Source organism: Phyllobates terribilis, unplaced genomic scaffold (genome assembly GCF_046119375.1).
Source record: "Phyllobates terribilis strain yellow unplaced genomic scaffold, ASM4611937v1 Scaffold_40__1_contigs__length_11209783, whole genome shotgun sequence".
Taxonomy (NCBI): domain Eukaryota; kingdom Metazoa; phylum Chordata; class Amphibia; order Anura; family Dendrobatidae; genus Phyllobates; species Phyllobates terribilis.
The window spans coordinates 5,927,249-5,947,665 of NW_027362800.1; the positions used below are offsets into that span (position 1 = coordinate 5,927,249).

The following is a 20,417-nucleotide window of genomic DNA, read 5'->3' on the forward strand; positions in this document are numbered from 1 at the left end:
TTTTATAGTCTGCAGGCATTAAATGAAAGAAGTCAGTGTTCCAGCAGAGGGAGACAACGTTTCAGAAAAGGCATTGTAGCAAACCAAAAAAGAAATTTTAAGCGCAGCAGAGTAACCAGCTCACATACCTGTTAGCTCAGGTGAGTTTAAAAGGCTGCTGTTGATAACAAGGGCATTTGCTAAATAGATGGTGTGTGTGCAACAATATACTGAAAGGTCAATTATATTGTGCAGCTTATCTCACCACCTGTAGTTATTTAGGTGAAAGCTCCAAAATGCTTGCCTAATATGTCTGTTTATCCAAAAGGAAGTATAGAGGGAGAGCTAGATAGATAGCATTGCATTACATTACATTACATGGCAATGCAATGCACAGTTGCTGAAGTTGAACCAAAATGAGCTTGTCATCTGGCTTCTGCAACTTTTAACATGAAAAATCCAATGAGGAGAAGAAAAGCAAAGCCAAAGAGTCCATCCCAAAATCCGACAAACAAGCAAAATGAACAAAAAGCATTGAATTCAATTCTTTCTGATTTTAGAAACTGCATTAAAGAAGGGGTGCACCGGTCCTGGAGATACTGCAATACCAGGTCAATGCGTGGAGTGGACAGAGCAAGCTCTTTTTCCATCTCCCTGTTCTAAAAATCCATTTAATATATGGTCCCCAGATAGGGGACGTATCAGATATTAAACTGATAAGAACAGATACTACACTTGATCTTAGCCAAAAGGCCGAGAAGCGATAACCAGAATTGGTTTCCGACTACGGTGCCACCCAAGGATTCTGAAAAGTCCATTTGTGGAGATGGCCACCTGGACTCCCGTTAAGAAGACATGCTGTCAACCTCTAGATCCCTCACATGCCTGCACTTTTCGGCTTGCTGCTGCTGCAATCCACGCGTTTTAGATCTGCATAACTCCACCTCTTTTAGCACAGTACCCTCAACCCCCGGCTGTTCCCACCCGCCTCAACACCGTTGGAAGGGAGGAGAACCAGTTAAGGCGGGGGGGGGGTGGAACGAGCAGCTGTCTACCCTTAGCAGGAGGGTTGCTGATTAATTACCTCTCCTGCTGCTGCTGCTGCTGGCTGTCCAGCAGCAGACTGAAGGTGGCTGCTGCTGTGCGCAGGTATATAAAGGCTCAGAGCCTATTATGACACGCGCAGCCAGCGTTCCATTGCCACATTCCGTCTACTGCAGGCGGGATACCTGGATGGCTGAATGTCACTGAGAAGCTCACAGAGACCGCCATAAGCAACAGTTTAAAAGAATGCCACAGACTAATCAACCAAACTTTTTGGGTTGGTTTCTCTTTTATAGTCTGCAGGCATTAAATGAAAGAAGTCAGTGTTCCAGCAGAGGGAGACAACGTTTCAGAAAAGGCATTGTAGCAAACCAAAAAAGAAATTTTAAGCGCAGCAGAGTAACCAGCTCACATACCTGTTAGCTCAGGTGAGTTTAAAAGGCTGCTGTTGATAACAAGGGCATTTGCTAAATAGATGGTGTGTGTGCAACAATATACTGAAAGGTCAATTATATTGTGCAGCTTATCTCACCACCTGTAGTTATTTAGGTGAAAGCTCCAAAATGCTTGCCTAATATGTCTGTTTATCCAAAAGGAAGTATAGAGGGAGAGCTAGATAGATAGCATTGCATTACATTACATTACATGGCAATGCAATGCACAGTTGCTGAAGTTGAACCAAAATGAGCTTGTCATCTGGCTTCTGCAACTTTTAACATGAAAAATCCAATGAGGAGAAGAAAAGCAAAGCCAAAGAGTCCATCCCAAAATCCGACAAACAAGCAAAATGAACAAAAAGCATTGAATTCAATTCTTTCTGATTTTAGAAACTGCATTAAAGAAGGGGTGCACCGGTCCTGGAGATACTGCAATACCAGGTCAATGCGTGGAGTGGACAGAGCAAGCTCTTTTTCCATCTCCCTGTTCTAAAAATCCATTTAATATATGGTCCCCAGATAGGGGACGTATCAGATATTAAACTGATAAGAACAGATACTACACTTGATCTTAGCCAAAAGGCCGAGAAGCGATAACCAGAATTGGTTTCCGACTACGGTGCCACCCAAGGATTCTGAAAAGTCCATTTGTGGAGATGGCCACCTGGACTCCCGTTAAGAAGACATGCTGTCAACCTCTAGATCCCTCACATGCCTGCACTTTTCGGCTTGCTGCTGCTGCAATCCACGCGTTTTAGATCTGCATAACTCCACCTCTTTTAGCACAGTACCCTCAACCCCCGGCTGTTCCCACCCGCCTCAACACCGTTGGAAGGGAGGAGAACCAATTAAGGCGGGGGGGGGGGTGGAACGAGCAGCTGTCTACCCTTAGCAGGAGGGTTGCTGATTAATTACCTCTCCTGCTGCTGCTGCTGGCTGTCCAGCAGCAGACTGAAGGTGGCTGCTGCTGTGCGCAGGTATATAAAGGCTCAGAGCCTATTATGACACGCGCAGCCAGCGTTCCATTGCCGCATTCCGTCTACTGCAGGCGGGATACCTGGATGGCTGAATGTCACTGAGAAGCTCACAGAGACCGCCATAAGCAACAGTTTAAAAGAATGCCACAGACTAATCAACCAAACTTTTTGGGTTGGTTTCTCTTTTATAGTCTGCAGGCATTAAATGAAAGAAGTCAGTGTTCCAGCAGAGGGAGACAACGTTTCAGAAAAGGCATTGTAGCAAACCAAAAAAGAAATTTTAAGCGCAGCAGAGTAACCAGCTCACATACCTGTTAGCTCAGGTGAGTTTAAAAGGCTGCTGTTGATAACAAGGGCATTTGCTAAATAGATGGTGTGTGTGCAACAATATACTGAAAGGTCAATTATATTGTGCAGCTTATCTCACCACCTGTAGTTATTTAGGTGAAAGCTCCAAAATGCTTGCCTAATATGTCTGTTTATCCAAAAGGAAGTATAGAGGGAGAGCTAGATAGATAGCATTGCATTACATTACATTACATGGCAATGCAATGCACAGTTGCTGAAGTTGAACCAAAATGAGCTTGTCATCTGGCTTCTGCAACTTTTAACATGAAAAATCCAATGAGGAGAAGAAAAGCAAAGCCAAAGAGTCCATCCCAAAATCCGACAAACAAGCAAAATGAACAAAAAGCATTGAATTCAATTCTTTCTGATTTTAGAAACTGCATTAAAGAAGGGGTGCACTGGTCCTGGAGATACTGCAATACCAGGTCAATGCGTGGAGTGGACAGAGCAAGCTCTTTTTCCATCTCCCTGTTCTAAAAATCCATTTAATATATGGTCCCCAGATAGGGGACGTATCAGATATTAAACTGATAAGAACAGATACTACACTTGATCTTAGCCAAAAGGCCGAGAAGCGATAACCAGAATTGGTTTCCGACTACGGTGCCACCCAAGGATTCTGAAAAGTCCATTTGTGGAGATGGCCACCTGGACTTCCGTTAAGAAGACATGCTGTCAACCTCTAGATCCCTCACATGCCTGCACTTTTCGGCTTGCTGCTGCTGCAATCCACGCGTTTTAGATCTGCATAACTCCACCTCTTTTAGCACAGTACCCTCAACCCCCGGCTGTTCCCACCCGCCTCAACACCGTTGGAAGGGAGGAGAACCAATTAAGGCGGGGGGGGGGGGTGGAACGAGCAGCTGTCTACCCTTAGCAGGAGGGTTGCTGATTTATTACCTCTCCTGCTGCTGCTGCTGCTGGCTGTCCAGCAGCAGACTGAAGGTGGCTGCTGCTGTGCGCAGGTATATAAAGGCTCAGAGCCTATTATGACACGCGCAGCCAGCGTTCCATTGCCACATTCCGTCTACTGCAGGCGGGATACCTGGATGGCTGAATGTCACTGAGAAGCTCACAGAGACCGCCATAAGCAACAGTTTAAAAGAATGCCACAGACTAATCAACCAAACTTTTTGGGTTGGTTTCTCTTTTATAGTCTGCAGGCATTAAATGAAAGAAGTCAGTGTTCCAGCAGAGGGAGACAACGTTTCAGAAAAGGCATTGTAGCAAACCAAAAAAGAAATTTTAAGCGCAGCAGAGTAACCAGCTCACATACCTGTTAGCTCAGGTGAGTTTAAAAGGCTGCTGTTGATAACAAGGGCATTTGCTAAATAGATGGTGTGTGTGCAACAATATACTGAAAGGTCAATTATATTGTGCAGCTTATCTCACCACCTGTAGTTATTTAGGTGAAAGCTCCAAAATGCTTGCCTAATATGTCTGTTTATCCAAAAGGAAGTATAGAGGGAGAGCTAGATAGATAGCATTGCATTACATTACATTACATGGCAATGCAATGCACAGTTGCTGAAGTTGAACCAAAATGAGCTTGTCATCTGGCTTCTGCAACTTTTAACATGAAAAATCCAATGAGGAGAAGAAAAGCAAAGCCAAAGAGTCCATCCCAAAATCCGACAAACAAGCAAAATGAACAAAAAGCATTGAATTCAATTCTTTCTGATTTTAGAAACTGCATTAAAGAAGGGGTGCACCGGTCCTGGAGATACTGCAATACCAGGTCAATGCGTGGAGTGGACAGAGCAAGCTCTTTTTCCATCTCCCTGTTCTAAAAATCCATTTAATATATGGTCCCCAGATAGGGGACGTATCAGATATTAAACTGATAAGAACAGATACTACACTTGATCTTAGCCAAAAGGCCGAGAAGCGATAACCAGAATTGGTTTCCGACTACGGTGCCACCCAAGGATTCTGAAAAGTCCATTTGTGGAGATGGCCACCTGGACTCCCGTTAAGAAGACATGCTGTCAACCTCTAGATCCCTCACATGCCTGCACTTTTCGGCTTGCTGCTGCTGCAATCCACGCGTTTTAGATCTGCATAACTCCACCTCTTTTAGCACAGTACCCTCAACCCCCGGCTGTTCCCACCCGCCTCAACACCGTTGGAAGGGAGGAGAACCAATTAAGGCGGGGGGGGGGGTGGAACGAGCAGCTGTCTACCCTTAGCAGGAGGGTTGCTGATTAATTACCTCTCCTGCTGCTGCTGCTGCTGGCTGTCCAGCAGCAGACTGAAGGTGGCTGCTGCTGTGCGCAGGTATATAAAGGCTCAGAGCCTATTATGACACGCGCAGCCAGCGTTCCATTGCCACATTCCGTCTACTGCAGGCGGGATACCTGGATGGCTGAATGTCACTGAGAAGCTCACAGAGACCGCCATAAGCAACAGTTTAAAAGAATGCCACAGACTAATCAACCAAACTTTTTGGGTTGGTTTCTCTTTTATAGTCTGCAGGCATTAAATGAAAGAAGTCAGTGTTCCAGCAGAGGGAGACAACGTTTCAGAAAAGGCATTGTAGCAACCAAAAAAGAAATTTTAAGCGCAGCAGAGTAACCAGCTCACATACCTGTTAGCTCAGGTGAGTTTAAAAGGCTGCTGTTGATAACAAGGGCATTTGCTAAATAGATGGTGTGTGTGCAACAATATACTGAAAGGTCAATTATATTGTGCAGCTTATCTCACCACCTGTAGTTATTTAGGTGAAAGCTCCAAAATGCTTGCCTAATATGTCTGTTTATCCAAAAGGAAGTATAGAGGGAGAGCTAGATAGATAGCATTGCATTACATTACATTACATGGCAATGCAATGCACAGTTGCTGAAGTTGAACCAAAATGAGCTTGTCATCTGGCTTCTGCAACTTTTAACATGAAAAATCCAATGAGGAGAAGAAAAGCAAAGCCAAAGAGTCCATCCCAAAATCCGACAAACAAGCAAAATGAACAAAAAGCATTGAATTCAATTCTTTCTGATTTTAGAAACTGCATTAAAGAAGGGGTGCACCGGTCCTGGAGATACTGCAATACCAGGTCAATGCGTGGAGTGGACAGAGCAAGCTCTTTTTCCATCTCCCTGTTCTAAAAATCCATTTAATATATGGTCCCCAGATAGGGGACGTATCAGATATTAAACTGATAAGAACAGATACTACACTTGATCTTAGCCAAAAGGCCGAGAAGCGATAACCAGAATTGGTTTCCGACTACGGTGCCACCCAAGGATTCTGAAAAGTCCATTTGTGGAGATGGCCACCTGGACTCCCGTTAAGAAGACATGCTGTCAACCTCTAGATCCCTCACATGCCTGCACTTTTCGGCTTGCTGCTGCTGCAATCCACGCGTTTTAGATCTGCATAACTCCACCTCTTTTAGCACAGTACCCTCAACCCCCGGCTGTTCCCACCCGCCTCAACACCGTTGGAAGGGAGGAGAACCAATTAAGGCGGGGGGGGGGGTGGAACGAGCAGCTGTCTACCCTTAGCAGGAGGGTTGCTGATTAATTACCTCTCCTGCTGCTGCTGCTGCTGGCTGTCCAGCAGCAGACTGAAGGTGGCTGCTGCTGTGCGCAGGTATATAAAGGCTCAGAGCCTATTATGACATGCGCAGCCAGCGTTCCATTGCCACATTCCGTCTACTGCAGGCGGGATACCTGGATGGCTGAATGTCACTGAGAAGCTCACAGAGACCGCCATAAGCAACAGTTTAAAAGAATGCCACAGACTAATCAACCAAACTTTTTGGGTTGGTTTCTCTTTTATAGTCTGCAGGCATTAAATGAAAGAAGTCAGTGTTCCAGCAGAGGGAGACAACGTTTCAGAAAAGGCATTGTAGCAAACCAAAAAAGAAATTTTAAGCTCAGCAGAGTAACCAGCTCACATACCTGTTAGCTCAGGTGAGTTTAAAAGGCTGCTGTTGATAACAAGGGCATTTGCTAAATAGATGGTGTGTGTGCAACAATATACTGAAAGGTCAATTATATTGTGCAGCTTATCTCACCACCTGTAGTTATTTAGGTGAAAGCTCCAAAATGCTTGCCTAATATGTCTGTTTATCCAAAAGGAAGTATAGAGGGAGAGCTAGATAGATAGCATTGCATTACATTACATTACATGGCAATGCAATGCACAGTTGCTGAAGTTGAACCAAAATGAGCTTGTCATCTGGCTTCTGCAACTTTTAACATGAAAAATCCAATGAGGAGAAGAAAAGCAAAGCCAAAGAGTCCATCCCAAAATCCGACAAACAAGCAAAATGAACAAAAAGCATTGAATTCAATTCTTTCTGATTTTAGAAACTGCATTAAAGAAGGGGTGCACCGGTCCTGGAGATACTGCAATACCAGGTCAATGCGTGGAGTGGACAGAGCAAGCTCTTTTTCCATCTCCCTGTTCTAAAAATCCATTTAATATATGGTCCCCAGATAGGGGACGTATCAGATATTAAACTGATAAGAACAGATACTACACTTGATCTTAGCCAAAAGGCCGAGAAGCGATAACCAGAATTGGTTTCCGACTACGGTGCCACCCAAGGATTCTGAAAAGTCCATTTGTGGAGATGGCCACCTGGACTCCCGTTAAGAAGACATGCTGTCAACCTCTAGATCCCTCACATGCCTGCACTTTTCGGCTTGCTGCTGCTGCAATCCACGCGTTTTAGATCTGCATAACTCCACCTCTTTTAGCACAGTACCCTCAACCCCCGGCTGTTCCCACCCGCCTCAACACCGTTGGAAGGGAGGAGAACCAATTAAGGCGGGGGGGGGGTGGAACGAGCAGCTGTCTACCCTTAGCAGGAGGGTTGCTGATTAATTACCTCTCCTGCTGCTGCTGCTGCTGGCTGTCCAGCAGCAGACTGAAGGTGGCTGCTGCTGTGCGCAGGTATATAAAGGCTCAGAGCCTATTATGACACGCGCAGCCAGCGTTCCATTGCCACATTCCGTCTACTGCAGGCGGGATACCTGGATGGCTGAATGTCACTGAGAAGCTCACAGAGACCGCCATAAGCAACAGTTTAAAAGAATGCCACAGACTAATCAACCAAACTTTTTGGGTTGGTTTCTCTTTTATAGTCTGCAGGCATTAAATGAAAGAAGTCAGTGTTCCAGCAGAGGGAGACAACGTTTCAGAAAAGGCATTGTAGCAAACCAAAAAAGAAATTTTAAGCGCAGCAGAGTAACCAGCTCACATACCTGTTAGCTCAGGTGAGTTTAAAAGGCTGCTGTTGATAACAAGGGCATTTGCTAAATAGATGGTGTGTGTGCAACAATATACTGAAAGGTCAATTATATTGTGCAGCTTATCTCACCACCTGTAGTTATTTAGGTGAAAGCTCCAAAATGCTTGCCTAATATGTCTGTTTATCCAAAAGGAAGTATAGAGGGAGAGCTAGATAGATAGCATTGCATTACATTACATTACATGGCAATGCAATGCACAGTTGCTGAAGTTGAACCAAAATGAGCTTGTCATCTGGCTTCTGCAACTTTTAGCATGAAAAATCCAATGAGGAGAAGAAAAGCAAAGCCAAAGAGTCCATCCCAAAATCCGACAAACAAGCAAAATGAACAAAAAGCATTGAATTCAATTCTTTCTGATTTTAGAAACTGCATTAAAGAAGGGGTGCACCGGTCCTGGAGATACTGCAATACCAGGTCAATGCGTGGAGTGGACAGAGCAAGCTCTTTTTCCATCTCCCTGTTCTAAAAATCCATTTAATATATGGTCCCCAGATAGGGGACGTATCAGATATTAAACTGATAAGAACAGATACTACACTTGATCTTAGCCAAAAGGCCGAGAAGCGATAACCAGAATTGGTTTCCGACTACGGTGCCACCCAAGGATTCTGAAAAGTCCATTTGTGGAGATGGCCACCTGGACTCCCGTTAAGAAGACATGCTGTCAACCTCTAGATCCCTCACATGCCTGCACTTTTCGGCTTGCTGCTGCTGCAATCCACGCGTTTTAGATCTGCATAACTCCACCTCTTTTAGCACAGTACCCTCAACCCCCGGCTGTTCCCACCCGCCTCAACACCGTTGGAAGGGAGGAGAACCAATTAAGGCGGGGGGGGGGGTGGAACGAGCAGCTGTCTACCCTTAGCAGGAGGGTTGCTGATTAATTACCTCTCCTGCTGCTGCTGCTGCTGGCTGTCCAGCAGCAGACTGAAGGTGGCTGCTGCTGTGCGCAGGTATATAAAGGCTCAGAGCCTATTATGACACGCGCAGCCAGCGTTCCATTGCCACATTCCGTCTACTGCAGGCGGGATACCTGGATGGCTGAATGTCACTGAGAAGCTCACAGAGACCGCCATAAGCAACAGTTTAAAAGAATGCCACAGACTAATCAACCAAACTTTTTGGGTTGGTTTCTCTTTTATAGTCTGCAGGCATTAAATGAAAGAAGTCAGTGTTCCAGCAGAGGGAGACAACGTTTCAGAAAAGGCATTGTAGCAAACCAAAAAAGAAATTTTAAGCGCAGCAGAGTAACCAGCTCACATACCTGTTAGCTCAGGTGAGTTTAAAAGGCTGCTGTTGATAACAAGGGCATTTGCTAAATAGATGGTGTGTGTGCAACAATATACTGAAAGGTCAATTATATTGTGCAGCTTATCTCACCACCTGTAGTTATTTAGGTGAAAGCTCCAAAATGCTTGCCTAATATGTCTGTTTATCCAAAAGGAAGTATAGAGGGAGAGCTAGATAGATAGCATTGCATTACATTACATTACATGGCAATGCAATGCACAGTTGCTGAAGTTGAACCAAAATGAGCTTGTCATCTGGCTTCTGCAACTTTTAGCATGAAAAATCCAATGAGGAGAAGAAAAGCAAAGCCAAAGAGTCCATCCCAAAATCCGACAAACAAGCAAAATGAACAAAAAGCATTGAATTCAATTCTTTCTGATTTTAGAAACTGCATTAAAGAAGGGGTGCACCGGTCCTGGAGATACTGCAATACCAGGTCAATGCGTGGAGTGGACAGAGCAAGCTCTTTTTCCATCTCCCTGTTCTAAAAATCCATTTAATATATGGTCCCCAGATAGGGGACGTATCAGATATGAAACTGATAAGAACAGATACTACACTTGATCTTAGCCAAAAGGCCGAGAAGCGATAACCAGAATTGGTTTCCGACTACGGTGCCACCCAAGGATTCTGAAAAGTCCATTTGTGGAGATGGCCACCTGGACTCCCGTTAAGAAGACATGCTGTCAACCTCTAGATCCCTCACATGCCTGCACTTTTCGGCTTGCTGCTGCTGCAATCAACGCGTTTTAGATCTGCATAACTCCACCTCTTTTAGCACAGTACCCTCAACCCCCGGCTGTTCCCACCCGCCTCAACACCGTTGGAAGGGAGGAGTACCAATTAAGGCGGGGGGGGTGGAACGAGCAGCTGTCTACCCTTAGCAGGAGGGTTGCTGATTAATTACCTCTCCTGCTGCTGCTGCTGCTGGCTGTCCAGCAGCAGACTGAAGGTGGCTGCTGCTGTGCGCATGTATATAAAGGCTCAGAGCCTATTATGACACGCGCAGCCAGCGTTCCATTGCCACATTCCGTCTACTGCAGGCGGGATACCTGGATGGCTGAATGTCACTGAGAAGCTCACAGAGACCGCCATAAGCAACAGTTTAAAAGAATGCCACAGACTAATCAACCAAACTTTTTGGGTTGGTTTCTCTTTTATAGTCTGCAGGCATTAAATGAAAGAAGTCAGTGTTCCAGCAGAGGGAGACAACGTTTCAGAAAAGGCATTGTAGCAAACCAAAAAAGAAATTTTAAGCGCAGCAGAGTAACCAGCTCACATACCTGTTAGCTCAGGTGAGTTTAAAAGGCTGCTGTTGATAACAAGGGCATTTGCTAAATAGATGGTGTGTGTGCAACAATATACTGAAAGGTCAATTATATTGTGCAGCTTATCTCACCACCTGTAGTTATTTAGGTGAAAGCTCCAAAATGCTTGCCTAATATGTCTGTTTATCCAAAAGGAAGTATAGAGGGAGAGCTAGATAGATAGCATTGCATTACATTACATTACATGGCAATGCAATGCACAGTTGCTGAAGTTGAACCAAAATGAGCTTGTCATCTGGCTTCTGCAACTTTTAACATGAAAAATCCAATGAGGAGAAGAAAAGCAAAGCCAAAGAGTCCATCCCAAAATCCAACAAACAAGCAAAATGAACAAAAAGCATTGAATTCAATTCTTTCTGATTTTAGAAACTGCATTAAAGAAGGGGTGCACCGGTCCTGGAGATACTGCAATACCAGGTCAATGCGTGGAGTGGACAGAGCAAGCTCTTTTTCCATCTCCCTGTTCTAAAAATCCATTTAATATATGGTCCCCAGATAGGGGACGTATCAGATATTAAACTGATAAGAACAGATACTACACTTGATCTTAGCCAAAAGGCCGAGAAGCGATAACCAGAATTGGTTTCCGACTACGGTGCCACCCAAGGATTCTGAAAAGTCCATTTGTGGAGATGGCCACCTGGACTCCCGTTAAGAAGACATGCTGTCAACCTCTAGATCCCTCACATGCCTGCACTTTTCGGCTTGCTGCTGCTGCAATCCACGCGTTTTAGATCTGCATAACTCCACCTCTTTTAGCACAGTACCCTCAACCCCCGGCTGTTCCCACCCGCCTCAACACCGTTGGAAGGGAGGAGAACCAATTAAGGCGGGGGGGGGGGTGGAACGAGCAGCTGTCTACCCTTAGCAGGAGGGTTGCTGATTAATTACCTCTCCTGCTGCTGCTGCTGTCTGTCCAGCAGCAGACTGAAGGTGGCTGCTGCTGTGCGCAGGTATATAAAGGCTCAGAGCCTATTATGACACGCGCAGCCAGCGTTCCATTGCCACATTCCGTCTACTGCAGGCGGGATACCTGGATGGCTGAATGTCACTGAGAAGCTCACAGAGACCGCCATAAGCAACAGTTTAAAAGAATGACACAGACTAATCAACCAAACTTTTTGGGTTGGTTTCTCTTTTATAGTCTGCAGGCATTAAATGAAAGAAGTCAGTGTTCCAGCAGAGGGAGACAACGTTTCAGAAAAGGCATTGTAGCAAACCAAAAAAGAAATTTTAAGCGCAGCAGAGTAACCAGCTCACATACCTGTTAGCTCAGGTGAGTTTAAAAGGCTGCTGTTGATAACAAGGGCATTTGCTAAATAGATGGTGTGTGTGCAACAATATACTGAAAGGTCAATTATATTGTGCAGCTTATCTCACCACCTGTAGTTATTTAGGTGAAAGCTCCAAAATGCTTGCCTAATATGTCTGTTTATCCAAAAGGAAGTATAGAGGGAGAGCTAGATAGATAGCATTGCATTACATTACATTACATGGCAATGCAATGCACAGTTGCTGAAGTTGAACCAAAATGAGCTTGTCATCTGGCTTCTGCAACTTTTAACATGAAAAATCCAATGAGGAGAAGAAAAGCAAAGCCAAAGAGTCCATCCCAAAATCCGACAAACAAGCAAAATGAACAAAAAGCATTGAATTCAATTCTTTCTGATTTTAGAAACTGCATTAAAGAAGGGGTGCACCGGTCCTGGAGATACTGCAATACCAGGTCAATGCGTGGAGTGGACAGAGCAAGCTCTTTTTCCATCTCCCTGTTCTAAAAATCCATTTAATATATGGTCCCCAGATAGGGGACGTATCAGATATTAAACTGATAAGAACAGAATTTTTTTTTTTTTATTGAATATATCTTTTATTAGCACAAAAAAATAAGTTAACAGACAGTGTACAGTGCCGCAGCCCAGTACACACAGAATTCTACATCATATTTACATAGCATGAGGATACGACGCACTAACTAGACACATCACACCCCTATGCTACACAAAACACTCAATCTGAAAGAAAAAGCATGTCAATCAATACAGTACGACGAACCGTGAAAAGGGATGGGGATTGGGAAAATGGGGATGGGGAGGGGAAAATCACAGGCCCGAAGCTTTATTGAAAGACAAGACACATAAGGGGAGAGGGGGAGGAGGGGTTTAGTCCTCATCCTCGTCCTCCGGACTGTCCACGATGGAATAGTCTCTGAGCAGGCTGTGGATCAGCCTGCGGCAGTCCTGGATGGACATCCTCTCCCTCCTCAAGATGAGCCGGTTCCTGGCGACCCAAACGGCATCCTTGAAGCAGTTCATAAGGCGCCAAGCCTCCTGGATGGCTCCGACGGTATGAACCCCAGGGAAGAGTCCGTAAAACACAGAATGGTGCGATAGGCTCGCCCTGGGGACAGAGTTCCTCAGGTCGTCCTCAAGGGCAGTCAACAGGCGCTGTGCAAATCCGCAGTCCCAAAAAGTGTGCAAAGATGTTTCCTCCACGAAGGGGCACCTTTGGCAGTACCGGGTCTTGCACAGGTTCCGGGCATGCATGAATGACCGGACGGGCAGTCCGCCCTGAATCGCCATCCACGACAAGTCCTTGTGCCCGTTGGTCAGCCTGTCAGACGACACATTTGTCCACACAGTCTCCAGCGTGTCCTGGTGAAGTCCTGTGATGTTCTCCACGTCATCCTTGGCTCTGATGAGCTTGTGGATAGTTTTGGGCTTCCACAAGTCGGGCTTGAGTCCCTCCAGTTGATGTTCCCCCACAAATCGAACGACGTCTCCGTAGAACCATGGCGTCGTCCAGTTGTAGGGGAAGGAGCTGTCCCACTTGTCCCAGCCGAGTCGCCTCCAAAGAGGAAGCAGGAAGAAGCGAGACATGGACCTGCCCGCGGAGCCATTCTTGACTTGCAAAGTCCGGCGGACACAATCACACACAAAAGAGGATCGCAGGAGGGTGGGGATATCTGGAACGCCCTTCCCACCCTTGCGAGGCTCCTTGTACATGACGGCCCGCCTGACTCTGTCCATCTTGGATCCCCAGACAAAGTGAAACACTGTCCTGGTAATGGCCCTGCACACAGTGACGTGTGGGGGCCAGGCCTGCGCCGTGTACTGCAAGACGGGCAGGACCTCATTACGCAGGACGAGTGCCTTACCCTCACAAGTGAGGTGTCTGAGGCTCCAGAGTCCGATCCGTTGCTTCACCTTGGCCAAGCGTTCTTGCCAGGACTTGAGGGCCGCTCCTTCCTTCCCGAACCAGACTCCCAGCACCTTGAGGAAATCCGGTTGAATGTTGAAGGGGAAGGGGGCGGAGGAGGCCGGCTGCCAATCCCCGAAGAGCATGGCTTCCGACTTCCTGCAGTTGACTTTGGCCCCTGAAGCCCGGCCGAACCTCTCACACGTCTGGACGAGGGCGTCGACTGAACCACGATCAGCGCAGAAGACGGTGACGTCGTCCATGTAGAGCGAGCACTTGACCTCGTGTCGTCCCGGACCCGGTGCGGTGATCCCTCTGATCTCTCCATTCTGCCGGATAGCCTCTGCGAAGAGTTCTATAACACAAACAAAAAGAAGAGGTGATAGAGGGCAGCCTTGTCTGACCCCAGAGAGGACAGGGAAGGGGTCAGTCTTCCAGCCGTTCACCAACACCGAGCTGTGGATATCAAAATACATCAGACGGACATACGAACAAAACATGTTACCCAAACCTAACCGGTGCAGAGCTCGGCCCATGAACTCGTGGGAAACCCGGTCGAAGGCCTTCTCCTGATCCAAGGAGACCAGGGCCGCGTGTGCGCGGCGGACCTTGATGTACTCGACCGTGTCCCGCACGAGAGCGAGGCTGTCTGCGATGCGACGTCCAGGGATGCCGCAGGTCTGGTCCGGGTGGATAATCCGTCCGATGACCGTCTTAAGTCGTGTCGCCATCGTCTTGGCCAGGATCTTGTAGTCCACGTTGAGCAGAGTGATGGGACGCCAATTCCTCAGGTCGCACCTCTCTCCCTTCCGCTTGTACAGGATCGTGACCATTCCTTCCCTCAAAGATGGAGGCATTCTACCCTCCACCACCATCTCCTCGTACAGGTCCAACAGGTCCGGACAGATGAGGTCTCCCAGCGCTACATAGAGCTCCGCTGGAAGACCATCACTGCCCGGGGTCCTGCCGGTCCTAAAGGATTTAGCGGCAGAGAGCAATTCGCCCACCATCAGAGGTTTGTCCAAGGCTGCCGTGCCTGCAGGATCAAGATGGTTAGTGATACCTGACAGGAACTTATCAGCAGCGTCGGGGTCGGTAGTCTTGTGGGAGTAGAGTTCGCTGTAGAAGTCGCTGACGACCCTCATCACGTCCTCCTTCCCACGTCGCATGTTTCCGCTCTCGTCTCGCAGCTCGTTCAGGGGCGTGTGACCGGCATGAAGTTTCCTGAAAAAGAATGAGTTACATTTCTCACCCTTCTCCAGATTCTCCACTTTGGAACGGAAGACGATTCGCTTGGACTCCTCCTCAAAGTGCCTTTTCAGGCTCTTCTTGGTCTCCTCCAGCTCCTCCCTCACGTCCCAGCCGCAGTGAAGAAGGTCCTGCAGCGACCGCAGCTCGCGCTGCAGCCCTCTGAAGTCCCTCCTCTTCTCACACGCCTGTTGTCGACCCTTGGCCTGAAAGAAACAGCGAAACTCAAGTTTAACATATTCCCACCAATCAGAGACTGTTTGGAAGCTACCCTTGTAGGACTGCCACATTGCGTAGGCTGCTCTCAGCTCCTCCACGACTTCATCCTGAGCCAGCAGAGCACAATTCAGCTTCCAGGAGCCGGGGCCGGACGGAAAACCGTCGCCGAGGACACCTTGTAAGTGAATGGCTCTGTGGTCGGAGAAGAAGCAGGGGACCATCGAGTGCCTACTCTGCCTGACTGCCCGAGAAGTGAACACAAAGTCAATCCTGGAGCGGAGTGAGCCATCGGGTCGGCTCCACGAATAGTTTGTGGAGCCTCTCCCCATGGAGCCCACCACGTCCTGAAGAGAGGCCTCGGTTACCATCTCGATGAGCAGCTTGGACGTGATGTCCAACTTGGCAGATGTGCCAGAACTACGACCATCCTCCTCGATGGGGCAGTTGAAATCCCCGGCCATCACTAAGGTCCTGGTGGTGGCAAGCTGAAGCCGCAGGGTCTGGAAAAGCTCCAAACGCTCATTCTTCAGTGGGGACGCATACACGTTGATGAACCTGACAGGTTCTCCCGCCCAGTTGCCATCTACAACAAGAGCCCTGCCGCAGATGAGCTCCTGGACGGACTCAAGCGTGAATGCGCCCCCCTGATCAGAATTGCGACCCCCGCAGACTTGCAGTCACCCCCACCGGACCAGTAGGATGGACCGTGGGACCACTCCCTGGCCAGATGTTTGAAGGACCTAGAGGAGGGAAGGGAACATTCCTGCAACATATAAACATCACACAACTGGGAAGTAAGGAAGGCATAAATAGTCTGACGTCTGAACTTGTCCTTGATGCTCCTGACATTAATGGAAAATAAGTTAATATTAGCCATCATGTAGGGAAAAAAGAAAAAGCGCAGGCAATACACCTTAGTTACCACTCCGGTCGGGTGGTCCCTCGTCGGTGTTGACTGCTGGTGACGGGATCACCAGCAGGCCCTCTTCCTCCATCTGGTCAAGCAGCGCGGCCTCGATCTCGGCGACCACCAGTTCCTCCTCTTCTGGCTCGGCCACCAGGGTCTCAACCATGTGCTCCATCTCTTCTGGCTCAGGGAGGGTATCCTCCTTTTCGCCTACGAAATCCAGAATCTTCTTTTTGGAGGATTCAGTAGCAGGGCTGTCCTCCACCTTCCTCTTTCCCCGAGTTGGAACTGGGGAGACAAGAAGGGGAAAATCCTCCTCGGAATAGATAGCGGCAGGTGGAGGAAAGGTTAATTCCACCGCTACCATGGTCTGGGGAGGGAGAGTGGCTGCCGGGGCAGGGGAAAGGACACCTGCTGAGGAGTAGGGGAAGGAGGAAGAGGAAGTGGAATCCTCAGCAGGGGTGGCCGGGGTGGGGGGGGATTGGACAGGGGTGGCAGGGGGAGGGATCGAGAGAGGGGTGACAGAACTCTTACCCTCCTTTGACTTTTTCTTCTGCTTCGGAGCTGCTGGGACCGTCGCTGCGGCTTTGGCCACCGACTCCTTGACCGCTTTGGCCTTGGTCGTCTCGGCCTTGGCCGCTGGGGCCTTCGTCGTCGCGTCCTTGACCTTCACAGGCCTGGTCGTCGGGGCCTTGTCCTCCGGAGCAGGGGTCGTCGCAACCACCGATGCCCAGGATCTCTCACGCTTGGGGCAATCCTTGTACAGATGAGCCGCCAGCCCACACAGGTTGCAGGACGTCTTCTTCGGGCAGTCCTTCGAGCTGTGTCCCGTCACTCGACAAATCCTGCAGGCATCCTCCTTGCAGTTCTTCATCTCGTGGCCGTTCTTGCCGCATCTCCTGCAGTTCCGCGGCATGTCCGGGTAATAGATGAGGCCGTAGGAGTTGCCCAGGGAGAATGTCGGGGGCAGGTGCCGAAGTCCGTCTGAGTACGCCAGGTCCCTGTGAAGTCTAACGGTCACCGACCACTTACCTGTCCAGAAGCCGAGTCCATTCAGGATGTGACAGGGTTCCTTCACAACCAAACAGAAGCGTCTCAGGAAGGTACAGATGTCTTGGCCTGGGGTGTGCGGGTTGCGCATGGAGACCGTGATCCTCCTTTCGTCCCTCTGGATAGGGCAGCTACCTGTAAAGGCAGAGAAAGAATTATCCGGTCCTTTTGCGCTTACCATTTCCCAGAACCTCCTGCAGGTGTTCACAGTGGCGAAGGTGACGAAGAAGATCCCCGTCAAGAAGGTCTGGATGCTGAGGGTGTCCGACCTGGAGAAGCCTCGATCCAGCAGCATCTTCTGGCAGAACACGTCCGAGGACATGTCCGGCACCCTCCCATCCACTTCCTTCAGCTTCAGGGCCACCGTCTGCCGCATCCATGGCTCCAGGGCTGGAGCTTCGTGGCGGGGCTTCTGGGGTCCCTTCTGCTGGCCATTCGTGGAGGCAGAGTCCTTGGGGTCAGAATCGGCTCCTGGCTGGGCCCTCCTGGCTGTCCCCGGCTCCAGGCTCTTCTTTTCGGCCTTCCTCGCAGCGCTTGCCATGGCTTTCCTCCTGCAGTTACTTCTTGGAGCTGGATCTGGAACTCTTCCCGGAATGGGTGGAGCTATGCAGATTCTTCTCCCGTCGTGTTCTGGACAAATTCCCCGAAAGGTCTTTGTCTCGATGATTTTCTTCCTCGAAGATTCCACAGGACAGCCCAATTCTTCTCCGAGTCTTCGTCTTCTGCTGGATTCTTTAGAGCTTCTTCCTCCCACCGATATCCGCCTTCCTTCTCCGATGTCAGCTGGGCTCCGAAGCTCTTCTCCTTCTGAGTTCGATCGCTCTCGTCAAGTGTAGATCGTAGCTCTTGTGTTCTTAAAAGAACAGATACTACACTTGATCTTAGCCAAAAGGCCGAGAAGCGATAACCAGAATTGGTTTCCGACTACGGTGCCACCCAAGGATTCTGAAAAGTCCATTTGTGGAGATGGCCACCTGGACTCCCGTTAAGAAGACATGCTGTCAACCTCTAGATCCCTCACATGCCTGCACTTTTCGGCTTGCTGCTGCTGCAATCCACGCGTTTTAGATCTGCATAACTCCACCTCTTTTAGCACAGTACCCTCAACCCCCGGCTGTTCCCACCCGCCTCAACACCGTTGGAAGGGAGGAGAACCAATTAAGGCGGGGGGGGGGGTGGAACGAGCAGCTGTCTACCCTTAGCAGGAGGGTTGCTGATTAATTACCTCTCCTGCTGCTGCTGCTGCTGGCTGTCCAGCAGCAGACTGAAGGTGGCTGCTGCTGTGCGCAGGTATATAAAGGCTCAGAGCCTATTATGACACGCGCAGCCAGCGTTCCATTGCCACATTCCCTCTACTGCAGGCGGGATACCTGGATGGCTGAATGTCACTGAGAAGCTCACAGAGACCGCCATAAGCAACAGTTTAAAAGAATGCCACAGACTAATCAACCAAACTTTTTGGGTTGGTTTCTCTTTTATAGTCTGCAGGCATTAAATGAAAGAAGTCAGTGTTCCAGCAGAGGGAGACAACGTTTCAGAAAAGGCATTGTAGCAAACCAAAAAAGAAATTTTAAGCGCAGCAGAGTAACCAGCTCACATACCTGTTAGCTCAGGTGAGTTTAAAAGGCTGCTGTTGATAACAAGGGCATTTGCTAAATAGATGGTGTGTGTGCAACAATATACTGAAAGGTCAATTATATTGTGCAGCTTATCTCACCACCTGTAGTTATTTAGGTGAAAGCTCCAAAATGCTTGCCTAATATGTCTGTTTATCCAAAAGGAAGTATAGAGGGAGAGCTAGATAGATAGCATTGCATTACATTACATTACATGGCAATGCAATGCACAGTTGCTGAAGTTGAACCAAAATGAGCTTGTCATCTGGCTTCTGCAACTTTTAACATGAAAAATCCAATGAGGAGAAGAAAAGCAAAGCCAAAGAGTCCATCCCAAAATCCGACAAACAAGCAAAATGAACAAAAAGCATTGAATTCAATTCTTTCTGATTTTAGAAACTGCATTAAAGAAGGGGTGCACCGGTCCTGGAGATACTGCAATACCAGGTCAATGCGTGGAGTGGACAGAGCAAGCTCTTTTTCCATCTCCCTGTTCTAAAAATCCATTTAATATATGGTCCCCAGATAGGGGACGTATCAGATATTAAACTGATAAGAACAGATACTACACTTGATCTTAGCCAAAAGGCCGAGAAGCGATAACCAGAATTGGTTTCCGACTACGGTGCCACCCAAGGATTCTGAAAAGTCCATTTGTGGAGATGGCCACCTGGACTCCCGTTAAGAAGACATGCTGTCAACCTCTAGATCCCTCACATGCCTGCACTTTTCGGCTTGCTGCTGCTGCAATCCACGCGTTTTAGATCTGCATAACTCCACCTCTTTTAGCACAGTACCCTCAACCCCCGGCTGTTCCCACCCGCCTCAACACCGTTGGAAGGGAGGAGAACCAATTAAGGCGGGGGGGGGGGTGGAACGAGCAGCTGTCTACCCTTAGCAGGAGGGTTGCTGATTAATTATCTCTCCTGCTGCTGCTGCTGCTGGCTGTCCAGCAGCAGACTGAAGGTGGCTGCTGCTGTGCGCAGGTATATAAAGGCTCAGAGCCTATTATGACACGCGCAGCCAGCGTTCCATTGCCACATTCCGTCTACTGCAGGCGGGATACCTGGATGGCTGAATGTCACTGAGAAGCTCACAGAGACCGCCATAAGCAACAGTTTAAAAGAATGCCACAGACTAATCAACCAAACTTTTTGGGTTGGTTTCTCTTTTATAGTCTGCAGGCATTAAATGAAAGAAGTCAGTGTTCCAGCAGAGGGAGACAACGTTTCAGAAAAGGCATTGTAGCAAACCAAAAAAGAAATTTTAAGCGCAGCAGAGTAACCAGCTCACATACCTGTTAGCTCAGGTGAGTTTAAAAGGCTGCTGTTGATAACAAGGGCATTTGCTAAATAGATGGTGTGTGTGCAACAATATACTGAAAGGTCAATTATATTGTGCAGCTTATCTCACCACCTGTAGTTATTTAGGTGAAAGCTCCAAAATGCTTGCCTAATATGTCTGTTTATCCAAAAGGAAGTATAGAGGGAGAGCTAGATAGATAGCATTGCATTACAT

General features: G+C 48.1%; 10 non-coding genes and 2 pseudogenes across 10 annotated transcripts; all 12 read right to left on the bottom strand.

The window, feature by feature from the left end:
- Positions 1-553: 553 nt before the first annotated feature.
- LOC141188256 (U2 spliceosomal RNA) lies at positions 554-744 on the bottom strand. The gene has a single exon (XR_012262366.1). It is a non-coding gene; the product is annotated as a U2 spliceosomal RNA (small nuclear RNA).
- Positions 745-1,864: 1,120 nt separating this feature from the next.
- Positions 1,865-2,055, bottom strand: LOC141188257 (U2 spliceosomal RNA). Its single transcript, XR_012262367.1, has one exon. It is a non-coding gene; the product is annotated as a U2 spliceosomal RNA (small nuclear RNA).
- A 1,118-nt stretch (positions 2,056-3,173) lies between these two features.
- On the bottom strand, positions 3,174-3,364 carry LOC141186770 (U2 spliceosomal RNA). Its single transcript, XR_012261017.1, has one exon. It is a non-coding gene; the product is annotated as a U2 spliceosomal RNA (small nuclear RNA).
- Positions 3,365-4,486: 1,122 nt separating this feature from the next.
- LOC141188259 (U2 spliceosomal RNA) lies at positions 4,487-4,677 on the bottom strand. Its single transcript, XR_012262368.1, has one exon. It is a non-coding gene; the product is annotated as a U2 spliceosomal RNA (small nuclear RNA).
- Positions 4,678-5,797: 1,120 nt separating this feature from the next.
- Positions 5,798-5,988, bottom strand: LOC141188261 (U2 spliceosomal RNA). The gene has a single exon (XR_012262370.1). It is a non-coding gene; the product is annotated as a U2 spliceosomal RNA (small nuclear RNA).
- Positions 5,989-7,109: 1,121 nt separating this feature from the next.
- On the bottom strand, positions 7,110-7,300 carry LOC141188262 (U2 spliceosomal RNA). Its single transcript, XR_012262371.1, has one exon. It is a non-coding gene; the product is annotated as a U2 spliceosomal RNA (small nuclear RNA).
- A 1,120-nt stretch (positions 7,301-8,420) lies between these two features.
- Positions 8,421-8,611, bottom strand: LOC141188263 (U2 spliceosomal RNA). The gene has a single exon (XR_012262372.1). It is a non-coding gene; the product is annotated as a U2 spliceosomal RNA (small nuclear RNA).
- A 1,121-nt stretch (positions 8,612-9,732) lies between these two features.
- LOC141184806 (U2 spliceosomal RNA) lies at positions 9,733-9,923 on the bottom strand. Its single transcript, XR_012259526.1, has one exon. It is a non-coding gene; the product is annotated as a U2 spliceosomal RNA (small nuclear RNA).
- A 1,118-nt stretch (positions 9,924-11,041) lies between these two features.
- LOC141188264 (U2 spliceosomal RNA) lies at positions 11,042-11,232 on the bottom strand. Its single transcript, XR_012262373.1, has one exon. It is a non-coding gene; the product is annotated as a U2 spliceosomal RNA (small nuclear RNA).
- A 1,118-nt stretch (positions 11,233-12,350) lies between these two features.
- Positions 12,351-12,551, bottom strand: LOC141185900 (U2 spliceosomal RNA; annotated as a pseudogene).
- Positions 12,552-18,090: 5,539 nt separating this feature from the next.
- Positions 18,091-18,188, bottom strand: LOC141186043 (U2 spliceosomal RNA; annotated as a pseudogene).
- Positions 18,189-19,309: 1,121 nt separating this feature from the next.
- LOC141188265 (U2 spliceosomal RNA) lies at positions 19,310-19,500 on the bottom strand. Its single transcript, XR_012262374.1, has one exon. It is a non-coding gene; the product is annotated as a U2 spliceosomal RNA (small nuclear RNA).
- Positions 19,501-20,417: the final 917 nt, after the last annotated feature.